Raw genomic sequence first — 12834 nt, 5'->3', positions numbered from 1 at the left:
TTGTTCCGGAATTTGCCCATTTCCTCGCAGTAACATCCAGTATGGTTTTGACGGACTTTCGGAACTTGGGCGGAACTTGGGCGGAAGTTCCGGCGGGCGGAAGTTCCGGTCCTCCGGGGCGGAAGTTCCGGCTGGATCCTTTTCCCTGGGCGCTGGAAAGCATCTTGAGGGCATCTGGCCAGAAGTTCCGGTCCTGGGGGGCGGAAGTTCCGGCCTGGGCGCTGTAGCTCCATCTTCCTCATTTCCAGCTCTCTCTCCATTGGCTTGGTCTCCATGGCTCGCGTCTTGGTCGATGTACCTGATTGAACATAGGGTATTTGCATGAAGTAGCAAGCAATCCAAAGGGGTATCAAAAGCATACGTGGAGAGGAGAGAATTCACCTCTTGGTGTAGGGCTTGGGCTCGAGCTTGTGTCATTGGACCACGAGGAGGGCTTGTCGGTCTTGAGGCGGTGGTGTCCGAAGGCCACCCCGTATCACTTATGTGGTGGATCCTTATTCTATGATATTGTGCTATGAGATCTGATCGTATTATGTGTAAGATGTATTAGTAAATGCATATTATGTACCTCATTCTTAAGTATTTATTCTGATCCAACATCTATGCAAGAGCTTGTGCGGGGTGATGTGTGTATTAGATGGAGTAACATGATTTTAGTGATTGAATAGTGACAACAAATTCATGATCTATTATGGCTTTGCATTTTCTTTTGCTACCTCATTAGGTATAAAGTGAATTCATGTGTTATGTTTGTCACGGGACAAAAGTGATGATCTTATTTGGTTACGGTAGCATATTTGATTTTCAAACATCATGTCAAAGTACCTAAGGCTATACTCTGTTAATTCTTAATACAAGATTGCATGGAGTTTCCCCTTTCTTGTGAAGTATAAGAGAGATGTGTTGCATCATCTCAACGTGATACCCAAATGAGTGCATATCTTACTCATATTATTGTTATGCATCTTTATATCTCATTTATGAATTACTTTTTATCCGCTACAACTTAAAAGAGAGAATAGTCAAGTTAACACATGAACCTTGATCCACTTTTTATCATAAGAAACACATTTATCTTGCTTGTATCTTGTTTTCTATTTGCTGCACTATTTTAATTCGAAAACACAAAAATATTTACTTTTCTTATTTGCATCCAAAACACCAAAAAAACAACCAAACCATTTACAGTTTTACTTAGTTACTTTATTTATCTAGTTTTACTCGCTTTACTTTTACTTGTGTTTATTTACTTACGTGAAACCTTGTGCTTGACAACCACACGGTGGAGTTAGGGACACAAGACTTTTATTTTACCTCCAGGATTGCTAGAAGAAGAGAGAAGAGAATACTTTTTGCTCAGTTTCCCGAGATTTCGATTTAAACCTTCGAGTCACCCTTGTGTGAAAATACTCTACTGACACAACACTCATCACTTAGAGTCCCAAAGTATCAAGAATTCTTTTTTGGCGTTTTTGTTTACAGTCATTACCCGGTGCACGCACGCAGCACACGTGAAGAGCCTTTAGTATCGATTCCGTAATCCCGGTTGCAAAATCGAGACTAAAGGCCCTTACCAACCGGGACTAAAGGCCTGTTTTCTACTAGTGATAGGTCCCAAAAGTCCTAGATAATGCATTAATTTAGAGCAGTGGAGCTACATATTACAAACATGACTTTAAAGAAAAAAGAAACTACAATTAAGTCCTGGAAAATAACACAAAATAACACAAAGGACCTCAGATCTAATACTAGAAAAGCCATCAAGTCAAGGTCCAGCTCCTTCTCCACCTTGCTCGCTGAATCGCCGGCAACGAACAACCACATCGATGCCGGGGACGTGACCACTTGGGTCACTGCAGTGGGAGCAAATTGTGCTTGAAATGACGGGCCTCCGAATCAACAGAGTCGTGGTGCTTGTTGACCGAGTTTGTACAATGGAAGTCATATGCGTGTTTGATCGTACATAGTAAGAGCATCTCTAGCAGAGCTCGTATATCTCCGAACCAAAAACGTCGAGTTCGGTCTCGCAAACTGTTGAGTTTATATGGTTTTGTCACGGTGCAGATCTGAAACCGAACTCGCGAACTGAAAAAGCAAAAAATCAAACGTCGCGGAAAATCAAACTCACGATTGAACCCAGTTTGCTCTGATCAAGCTTGATTCGTCGATAATTTATATTAAACTAGCCAAAATACATGATAGTTCGACCTACATTCGCAAATTTGAGACCTAAACTACTAGATTAGGATCCCGATTGTCGCCAGGGCGCTTCCCGTCAGCGGCAGAGGGTTTTTCCTTGCCAGCGACTCCTACGCGACGATAAGCGCCGCCACATCGAACGCCGCCGCCTCCGCCGAGCTCCCGCAGGCTACAGGCGGCCCGTCGACGTCATCGTCGTCGTTGCCTCGCGGGGTTAGCGCTGATAGCGGCGGGCTGCACAAGTCGGCGGGGGGCGCCTCAGCTTCTCCTTCTTCCCGCCTCCTCACGCGCATGTGATACGTCCAAAACGTATCTACTTTCCCGAACACTTCTGCTATTGTTTTGCCTCTAATTTGTGTATTTTGGATACAACTAACACGGACTAACGCTGTTTTCAGCAGAATTGCTCTGGTGTCTCGTTTTTGTGCAGAAATTCAACTTTCGGGAAAATTCTCAGAATTTATACCAAAGGGCCTATTTTACCAGAAGAATCACGGAGCCAGAAGGGCAGGCCTGGGGGAGGCCCAGGGCCCCCAGACGCTAGGCCGGCGCGGCCTGGAGGGGGGGCGCGCCGCCCTAGCGTGTGGCCCCCTCGGCTGCCCTCTGACGCCCTCCTCTAGACTACTTAAAGGTTTCGATCTAAAAAAGCGAGAAGAGAAGTCGAAGTCGCCAGAAACCCTCCAGAACGCCGCCACATCGCGAAACTCCGTATTGGGACCAGAAACTCCGTTCTGGCACTCCGACGGGACGGGGAATTGGAGGAGATCATCACCATCATCACCACCAACGCCTCTCCATCGACCAGCAATGTTACCCCCATCCATGTGTGAATAATTCCCCCGCTGTAGGCTGAAGGGGATGGTAGGGATTGGATGAGATTGGTCATGTAATAGCATAAGATTGTTAGGGCATAGTGCCTAGTGTCCGTAATTGGTACTTTGATGATATTGTTTCAACTTGTTATGCTTAATGCTTGTCACTAGGGCCCGAGTGCCATGATCTCAGATCTGAACATGTTATTGTTTCATGATGATATGCATTGTTTTATGATCTTACCTGCAAGTTGTATACACATGTCGCTGTCCGGAACCCGAGGCCTCAAAGTGACAGAAATTGGGACAACCGGAGGGGAAGGCGGTGATGTGAGGATCACATGTGTTCACAGAATGTTAATGCTTTGCTCCGGTACTTTATTAAAAGAAGTACCTTAATATCCAGTAGATTCCCTAGAGGCCCGGCTGCCACCGGCTGGTAGGATAAAAGATGTTGTGCAAGTTTCTCATTGCGAGCACGTACGACTATATACGGAACACATGCCTATGGATTGCTTAGTACTTGGACACCGTTTTATTACTATCTGCAAATGCCCTGCTTTGATTGTTACATGAGTTTCTCTCATCCATGCAACGCCCGTCATCCATCCCTGTGCCTACAGTATTTTAATCCTGATGTTTACTGTAATCACTACTGCTGTCTTTGTTACTCTGCTGCTGTTATTTCACCACTGCTACTGCTATAAACTGTTACTACTGATAAACTCTTGCGAGCAAGTCTGTTTCCAGGTGCAGCTGAATTGACAACTCCGCTGTTAAGGCTTTCAAGTACTTTTTGTCTCCCCTTGTGTCGAATCAATAAATTGAGTTTTACTTCATCAAGACTATTTTCTGGCGCCGTTGCCGGGGAGCATAGCTTTATTTGGAAGTTCACTTGGATTGATATTGTTTGCTGCAAATTCTCCATCATGGGTAAATCTCGCGATCGTAAAGTCGCCATATTACCATCGACTACAAGAAAAGGTACAACTCTGAGTACCTCTGCTGCTCTTGATTCACCTTCTGTGATAAGTCAACTTGTTTCACCACCACAAGCTTCACTTGCTGGTACTTCTGCTGAATCTAAAAATTCTTATAATATTGATAATGTTTTTGCTGTGCTTGATGATAGTGATTCATTGGGATCTTTTCTAGATGCTACAATTGCTAGGTCTAGACAAATTGAAAATGCTGAAACTCCTAATGAAAATACTGCTACACCTGTTAATTCACCTGAGTCTGTTGATTATTCTAGTGATGATCCTGATGAGGATTATGTGGAGCTTGATGATGATTTTATTGATAAATGCAATGCTATTACTGATGCAAGAAAAATTAAAAAAATTCTCGCACAACATACTGTTAGATATAAGCTGTCTCCTGATCCTAAATTTGCCACATCTCCTATAAACATTAAGGATAAAGATTATGATTTTTCTCTTGATTTATCTCATATAGCTATTGTTGAGAAAACACCCTTTTGTGGTACTGAAAAAGAAAGTGCTGTAGAACACATGAATGAACTTTCTTCTATGAGTAGCTTGTTTTCTGATGATGTCAAGATGCGCACTTATTTTGTTGCTAAATTTTTCCTTTCTCATTAAAGGATGATGCTAAAACTTGGTATAATAGTTTGCCTCCTGGTTCTATTAATAGTCCAGGTGATTTGCTTGATGTTTTCTTTCGGAAATACTTTCCTGCTAGTGCTCAACATGCTGCTTTGCAGAAAATTTATAGCTTTGACCAGGAAGATGGGGAGAAGTTGCCTGAAGCTTGGGCAAGATTTTGTTCTCTTATCAGAGCTTGACCTAGACATGATTTGGAAAAGCATGATTTACTTGATATATTTTATAGTGGACTAACCGTTGAGTCTAGAGCATATTTGGATAGTTGTGCTGGTTGTGTTTTCAGGAAAAAAACTCCAGACGAAGCTGAAGAATTATTGGCTAAAATAGGCCAGAATCATGATGATTGGACTACACCTGAACCAACTCCGACGCCAATATTGAAGAAGAGGGGTTTAATTAAATTAAATGATGAAGATATGAGGGAAGCCAAGAAGTCTCTTAAGGAGAAAGGTATTAAATCCGAAGATGTGAAGAATTTACCTCCCATAGAATATTTATGCAAGATAATTCCCCCTTCATCCATGATTGAGGTGAACTCTCTTCAACGCTTTACTAGGGAAGATATTCCGTATTCAAAACCTCCTGCTCAATGCTTAGATGAGTTTGATAATTATATTGTTAAGCAAGAAAATTTTAATATGAGAGTAGAGAATCATCTAATGGAAAATTCTCAAGCTATTAGCAATTTGCATGATATTGTGGAGAGAACCTCCAATGATGTTAAGATGCTTGTTAAACATTTTCATATGGTTCAAACTCAAATTGATCAACTCACTAAAGTGCAAAATGACTTGTTAAAAAATAATTCTAAAGAAAAACATTCTTATGAAGTAACAACTAGAGGTGGTGTTTCCACGCAGGATCCTCTATATCCTGAGGGGCATCCCAAAAGAGTTGAACAAGATTCTCAACGAATTGAACCTAGTGCTCCTTCTAAGAAAAAGAACAAGAAACATAAAAATGTTGTAGAATCCTCTGAACCTGTTAATGACCCTAATAGTATTTCTATTTCTGATGCTGAAACTGAAAGTGGTAATGAACATGATAAAGATAATGATAAGAATGATGCTTCTGATAAAGAAGAAGTTGAAGATGAACCTGAAAAGCATGCTAAAAATAAAAAGTATACTAAGGAAGATTTTGCTGCTAAGAAACATGGTAATGAAAGGGAACCTTGGGTTCAAAAGCAAATGTCTTTTCCTGCTAAGAAACTAAAATCAAAGGAAGAAAAACATTATAATAAATTTTGCGATTGGATGAAACCTTTATTCTTGCAAATCTCTTTGACTGATGCTATTAAATTGCCACCTTATTCAAAGTATATGAAAGATATTGTCTCTAACAAAAGGAAAATTCCTAATGAGGAGATTTCCACTATGCTTTCTAATTACTCTTTCAATGGCAAAGTTCCAAAGAAGTTGGGCGACCCAGGTATACTGACTATTCCATGTTCTATTAAGAATAATTATGTTAGAACTGCTCTATGTGATTTGAGAGCGGATGTTAGTGTTATGCCTTTTTCTCTTTATAAGAGACTTTATTTAGATAAGTTGATACCTGATACGTCTCCAACGTATCTATAATTTCTGATGTTCCATGCTTGTTTTATGACAATACCTACATGTTTTATACATACTTTATGATGATTTTATGCGTTTTCCAGAACTAACCTATTGACGAGATGCCGAAGTGTCAGTTCCTGTTTTCTGCTGTTTTTGGTTTCAGAAATCCTAGTAAGGAAATATTCTCGGAATTGGACGAAATCAACGCCCAACATCTTATAATTCCACGAAGCTTCCAGAACACCCGAGAGGGACCAGAGGAGAGCCACAGGGGGCCCACACGTGTGGCCGGCGCGGCCCAAGGGGGGGCGCGCCCCCCTATTGTGTGGCGCCCCCGTAACCCTTCCGACTCCGCCTCTTCGCCTATAAGAAGCCCCCTGACCTAAATCTTCGATACGAATAAGGCACGGTAGGATAAACCTTCCAGAGCCGCCGCCATCGCGAAGCCATGATCTGGGGGACAGAAGTCTCTGTTCCGGCACGCCGCCAGGACAGGGAAGTGCCCCCGGAAGGCATCTCCATCGACACCACCGCCATCTTCATCACCGCTGCTGTCTCCCATGAGGAGGGAGTAGTTCTTCATCGAGGCTAAGGGCTGTACCGGTAGCTATGTGGTTAATCTCTCTCCCATGTACTTCAATACAATGATCTCATGAGCTGCCTTACATGATTGAGATTCATATGATGAGCTATGTATCACTATTAATCTATGTGCTACTCTAGTGATGTTATTAAAGTACTCTATTCCTCCTCCATGATGTAATGGTGACAGTGTGTGCATCATGTAGTACTTGGCGTAGTTTATGATTGTGATCTATTGTAGATTATGAAGTTAACTATTACTATGATGGTATTGATGTGATCTATTCCTCCTTTCATAGTATGATGGTGACAATGTGCATGCTATGTTAGTACTTGGTATAATTGCGTTGGTCTATCATGCACTATAAAAGTTATTTAAATATGAACATCGAATGTTGTGGAGCTTGTTAACTACGGTGTTGAGGTGCTCTTGTAGCCCTACACATTAATGGTGTTCATCATCCAACAAGAGAGTGTAGAGTGGTTTTATTATGTGATCAATGTTGAGAGTGTCCACTAGTGAAAGTATGATCCCTAGGCCTTGTTTCCAAATACTGCAATCATCGCTTATTCTTGTTCTATCGCATCTTTACTTCCTGCAATATTACTACCATCAACTGCACGCCAGCAAGCTATTTTCTGGCGCCGTTACTACTGCTCATATACATTCATACCACTTGTATTTCACTATCTCTTCGCCGAACTAGTGCACCTATACATCTGACAAGTGTATTAGGTGTGTTGGGGACACAAGAGACTTCTTGTATCGTGATTGCAGGGTTGCTTGAGAGGGATATATTTGATCCACTTAAGGGAAAACTTGCTGCTGTTCTACAAACCTCTGCTCTTGGAGGCCCAACACTGTCTACAGGAAAAGAAGCGTGAGTAGACATCAAGCTATTTTCTGGCGCCGTTGCCGGGGAGGAAAGGTAAAAGGCACTCACACGCTGGTCCCAGGTAACTAAGTTATTTTCTGGTGCCGTTGTAAGTGCTCGAAGCTATTTCCTTTAGATCCTGCAATTGCATCTTTTTGTTTCTTGTTTTTCACTAGTTAGGCATAATGGAAAGCAACATGGAGCTTTTTAATCTATTTCCTGAGTTAAGACATGGATGGTTTGGTGCGAAAATTAAAAAACCTATGGAACATATTAGTATGAACGCTTTGAACACCATTGTTGCTAATGATATGGAAAATTCTAAGCTTGGGGAAGCTGGTTTTGATGAGCATGATATTTTTAGTCCCCCAAGAATTGAGGAGAAAATTTTCTTTGATGATACTTTACCTCCTATTTATGATGATTATAATGGTAGTAGTCTTTTGGTGCCACCTACTATGGAGGATAAATCTAATTATGATTACAATATGCCTCCTATATTTGATGATAGCTACTTTGTTGAATTTGCTCCCACTACAATTAATAAGAATGACTATGCTTATGTTGGGAGTAGTAATAATTTTATGCATGAGACTCATGATAAGAATGCTTTATGTGATAGTTATATTGTTGAGTTTGCTCATGATGCTACTGAAAATTTTTATGAGAGAGGAAAATATGGTTGTAGAAATTTTCATGTTACTAAAACACCTCTCTTTTTGCTGAAAATCTTGAAGCTGCACTTGTTTTATCTTTCTATGTTTGTTGCATTATGCTTCATGAATTTGTTTATTTACAAGATTCCTTTTCATAGGAAGTGAGTTAGGCTTAAATTTATTTCGAATTTGCTTTTTGATGCTCTCTTTTGCTTCAACTCTTATTTCTTGGGAGTGCATCATTGAAATTACTGAGCCCATCTTAATGGCTATAAAGAAATCACTTCTTGGGAGATAACCCATGTTTTTATTTTACTATAGCACTTTTATTTTATATTTGAGTCTTGGAAGTTGTTACTACTGTAGCAACCTCTCCTTGTCTTTATTTTATTGCATTGTTGTGCCAAGTAAAGTCTTTGATAGTAAGGTTCATACTAGATTTGGATTACTGCGCAGAAACAGATTTCTGTCTGTCACGAATTTGGGCAGTGTTCTCTGTAGGTAACTCAGAAAAATCTGACAATTTACGTGAGTGATCCTCAGATATGTACGAAACTTTCATTCAATTTGAGTATTTTCATCTGAGCAAGTATGGTGCCTCTAAAAAATTCGTCTTTACGGACTGTTCTGTTTTGACAGATTCTGCCTTTTATTTCGCATTACCTCTTTTGCTGTGTTGGATGGATTTCTTTGATCCATTAACTTCCAGTAGCCTTGGGCAATGTCCAGAAGTGTTAAGAATGATTATGTCACCTCTGAACATGTGAATTTTTGATTATGCACTAACCCTCTAATGAGTTTGTTTTGAGTTTGGTGTGGAGGAAGTTTTCAAGGGTCAAGAGAGGAGGATGATATATGATCAAGAAGAGTGAAAAGTCTAAGCTTGGGGATGCCCCCGTGGTTCATCCCTTCATATTTCAAGAAGACTCAAGCATCTAAGCTTGGGGATTCCCAAGGCATCCCCTTCTTCATCAACAATTTATCAGGTTTCTTCTCTTGAAACTATATTTTTATTCGGTCACATCTTATGTACTTTACTTGGAGCGTCTGTGTGCTTTTATTTTAGTTTTGTTATTTTCATTCTCTGAATAAATGCTTGTGTGGGAGAGAGACACACTCCGCTGGTTCATATGAACACATGTGTTCTTAGCTTTTAATGTTCATGGCGAAGGTTGAAACTGCTTCGTTAATTGTTATATGGTTAGAAACAGAAAATGCTACATGTGGTAAATGGTATAATGTCTTGAATAATCTGATACTTGGCAATTGTTGTGCTCATAAGGATCATGTTTAAGCTCTTGCATCATATACTTTGCACCTATTAGTGAAGAAATACATAGTTCTTGCTAAATTTGGTTTGCATGATTGGTCTCTCTAAAGTCTAGATATTTTCTGGTAAGGATTTGAGCAACAAGGAGGACGGTGTAGAGTCTTATAATTCTTGCAATATGTTCTTATGTAAGTTTTGCTGTACCGGTTCATACTTGTGTTTGCTTCAAACAACCTTGCTAGCCTAAGCCTTGTATTGAGAGGGATTACTTCTCATGCATCCAAAATCCTTGAGCAAAAAACTATGCCATTTGTGTCCACCATACCTACCTACTACATGGTATTTTCTGCCATTCCAAAGTAAATTGCTTGAGTGCTACCTTTAAAATTTCATTCCTTTGTCTTTACAATATATAGCTCATGGGACAAATAGCCTAAAAACTATTGTGGTATTGAATATGTACTTATGTATCTTATTTCTTATTAAGTTGCTTGTTGAGCGATAACCATGTTTCTGGGGACGCCATCAACTACCCTTTGTTGAATATCATGTGAGTTGCTATGCATGTTCGTCTTGTCTGAAGTAAGGGTGATTTATCATGAGTTGAATGGTTTGAGCATGCATATTGTTAGAGAAGAACATTGGGCCGCTAACTAAAGCCATGATCCATGGTGGAAGTTTCAGTTTTGGACAACAATCCTCAATCTCTGAGGAAGGCTCATACTAGATTTGGATTACTGCGCAGAAATCTCTCAGGAAGGTTCATACTAGATTTGGATTACTGCGCAGAAACAGATTTCTGTCTGTCACGAATTTGGGCAGTGTTCTCTGTAGGTAACTCAGAAAAATCTGACAATTTACGTGAGTGATCCTCAGATATGTACGCAACTTTCATTCAATTTGAGCATTTTCATCTGAGCAAGTATGGTGCCTCTAAAAAATTCGTCTTTACGGACTGTTCTGTTTTGACAGATTCTGCCTTTTATTTCGCATTGCCTCTTTTGCTGTGTTGGATGGATTTCTTTGTTCCATTAACTTCCAGTAGCCTTGGGCAATGTCCAGAAGTGTTAAGAATGATTATGTCACCTCTGAACATGTGAATTTTTGATTATGCACTAACCCTCTAATGAGTTTGTTTTGAGTTTGGTGTGGAGGAAGTTTTCAAGGGTCAAGAGAGGAGGATGATATATGATCAAGAAGAGTGAAAAGTCTAAGATTGGGGATGCCCCCGTGGTTCATCCCTTCATATTTCAAGAAGACTCAAGCATCTAAGCTTGGGGATTCCCAAGGCATCCCCTTCTTCATCAACAATTTATCAGGTTTCTTCTCTTGAAACTATATTTTTATTCGGTCACATCTTATGTACTTTACTTCGAGCGTCTGTGTGCTTTTATTTTAGTTTTGTTATTTTCATTCTCTGAATAAATGCTTGTGTGGGAGAGAGACACACTCCGCTGGTTCATATGAACACATGTGTTCTTAGCTTTTAATGTTCATGGCGAAGGTTGAAACTGCTTCGTTAATTGTTATATGGTTGGAAACAGAAAATGCTACATGTGGTAAATGGTATAATGTCTTGAATAATCTGATACTTGGCAATTGTTGTGCTCATAAGGATCATGTTTAAGCTCTTGCATCATATACTTTGCACCTATTAGTGAAGAAATACATAGATCTTGCTAAATTTGGTTTGCATGATTGGTCTCTCTAAAGTCTAGATATTTTCTGGTAAGGATTTGAGCAACAAGGAGGACGGTGTAGAGTCTTATAATTCTTGCAATATGTTCTTATGTAAGTTTTGCTGTATCGGTTCATACTTGTGTTTGCTTCAAACAACCTTGCTAGCCTAAGCCTTGTATTGAGAGGGATTACTTCTCATGCATCCAAAATCCTTGAGCAAAAAACTATGCCATTTGTGTCCACCATACCTACCTACTACATGGTATTTTCTGCCATTCCAAAGTAAATTGCTTGAGTGCTACCTTTAAAATTTCATTCCTTTGTCTTTACAATATATAGCTGATGACCCACAAGTATAGGGGATCGCGATAGTCTTCGAGGGAAGTAAAACTCAAATTTATTGATTCGACACAAGGGGAGGTAAAGAATACTTATAAGCCTTAACAACTGAGTTGTCAATTCAGCTGCACCTGGAAAAGCACTAGTAACAGGGGTGATGTGAAAGTAGCAGTAATATGAGAGCAGTAGTAACAGTAACACAGCAGCAGTAATAGCAATATGAGAGCAATGGCACCAGAAAATAGTTAATACTACTTCCAATGACATATAGAACGAGTATATAATGATGAGAGATGGACCGGGGTTCCCAGCGATCTACACTAGTGGTAACTCTCCAATAAGTGACAAGTGTTGGGTGAACAAATTACAGTTGGGCAATTGATAGGAATCAAAGCATTAAGATAGAACATCCAGATTATTAATTATGTAGGCATGTTTTCCAATTATAGTCGTACGTGTTCGCAATGAGAAACTTGCACAACATCTTTTGTCCTACCAGCCGGTGGCAGCCGGGCCTCAAGGGAATCTACTGGATATTAAGGTACTCCTTTTAATAGAGTACCGGAGCAAAGCATTAACACTCCGTGAAAACATGTGTCCCTCACATCACCGCCATCCCCTCCGGTTGTCCCGATTCTTGTCACTTCGGGGCCTTTGGTTCCAGACAGTGACATGTGCATACAACTTGTAGATACAATCTAAGCAATAATATAGAGCTTAAATCTAAGATCATGCCACTCGGGCCCTAGTGACAAGCATTAAGCATAACAAGATTGCAGCAACAATAACTTCACAAACTTTATAGATAGACTAATCATAATGTATCATCCATCGGATCCCAACAAACACAACACCGATTACATCAGATGAATCTCAATCATGTAAGGCAGCTCATGAGATCATTGTATTGAAGTACATGGAGGAGAGTATACCAACTAGCTACTGCTAGAACCCGTAGTCCATGGGGGAACTACTCACGGAGCATGATGGAGGCGGTGGCGTTGATGGAGATGGCTTCCGGGGGCACTTCCCCGTCCCGGCAGGGTGCCGGAACAGAGACTTCTGTCCCCCGAATTGGAGTTTCGCGATGGCGGCGGCGCCCCTGGAGTCTTTCTGGAGTTTCGTCAATTGGTACTGCGTTTTTAGGTCGAAAGGGGTTATATAGGCGAAGAGTCGGCGCAGGAGGGTCGACAGGGTGGCCTCCCCATAGGGGGGCGCGGCCTGGGTATGG

The sequence above is a fragment of the Lolium perenne genome, chromosome 5 (assembly GCF_019359855.2).
Source record: "Lolium perenne isolate Kyuss_39 chromosome 5, Kyuss_2.0, whole genome shotgun sequence".
NCBI classification, from domain to species: domain Eukaryota; kingdom Viridiplantae; phylum Streptophyta; class Magnoliopsida; order Poales; family Poaceae; genus Lolium; species Lolium perenne.
The sequence above is the reverse complement of the archived record's forward strand: the minus strand, read 5'-3'. Positions refer to the sequence as shown.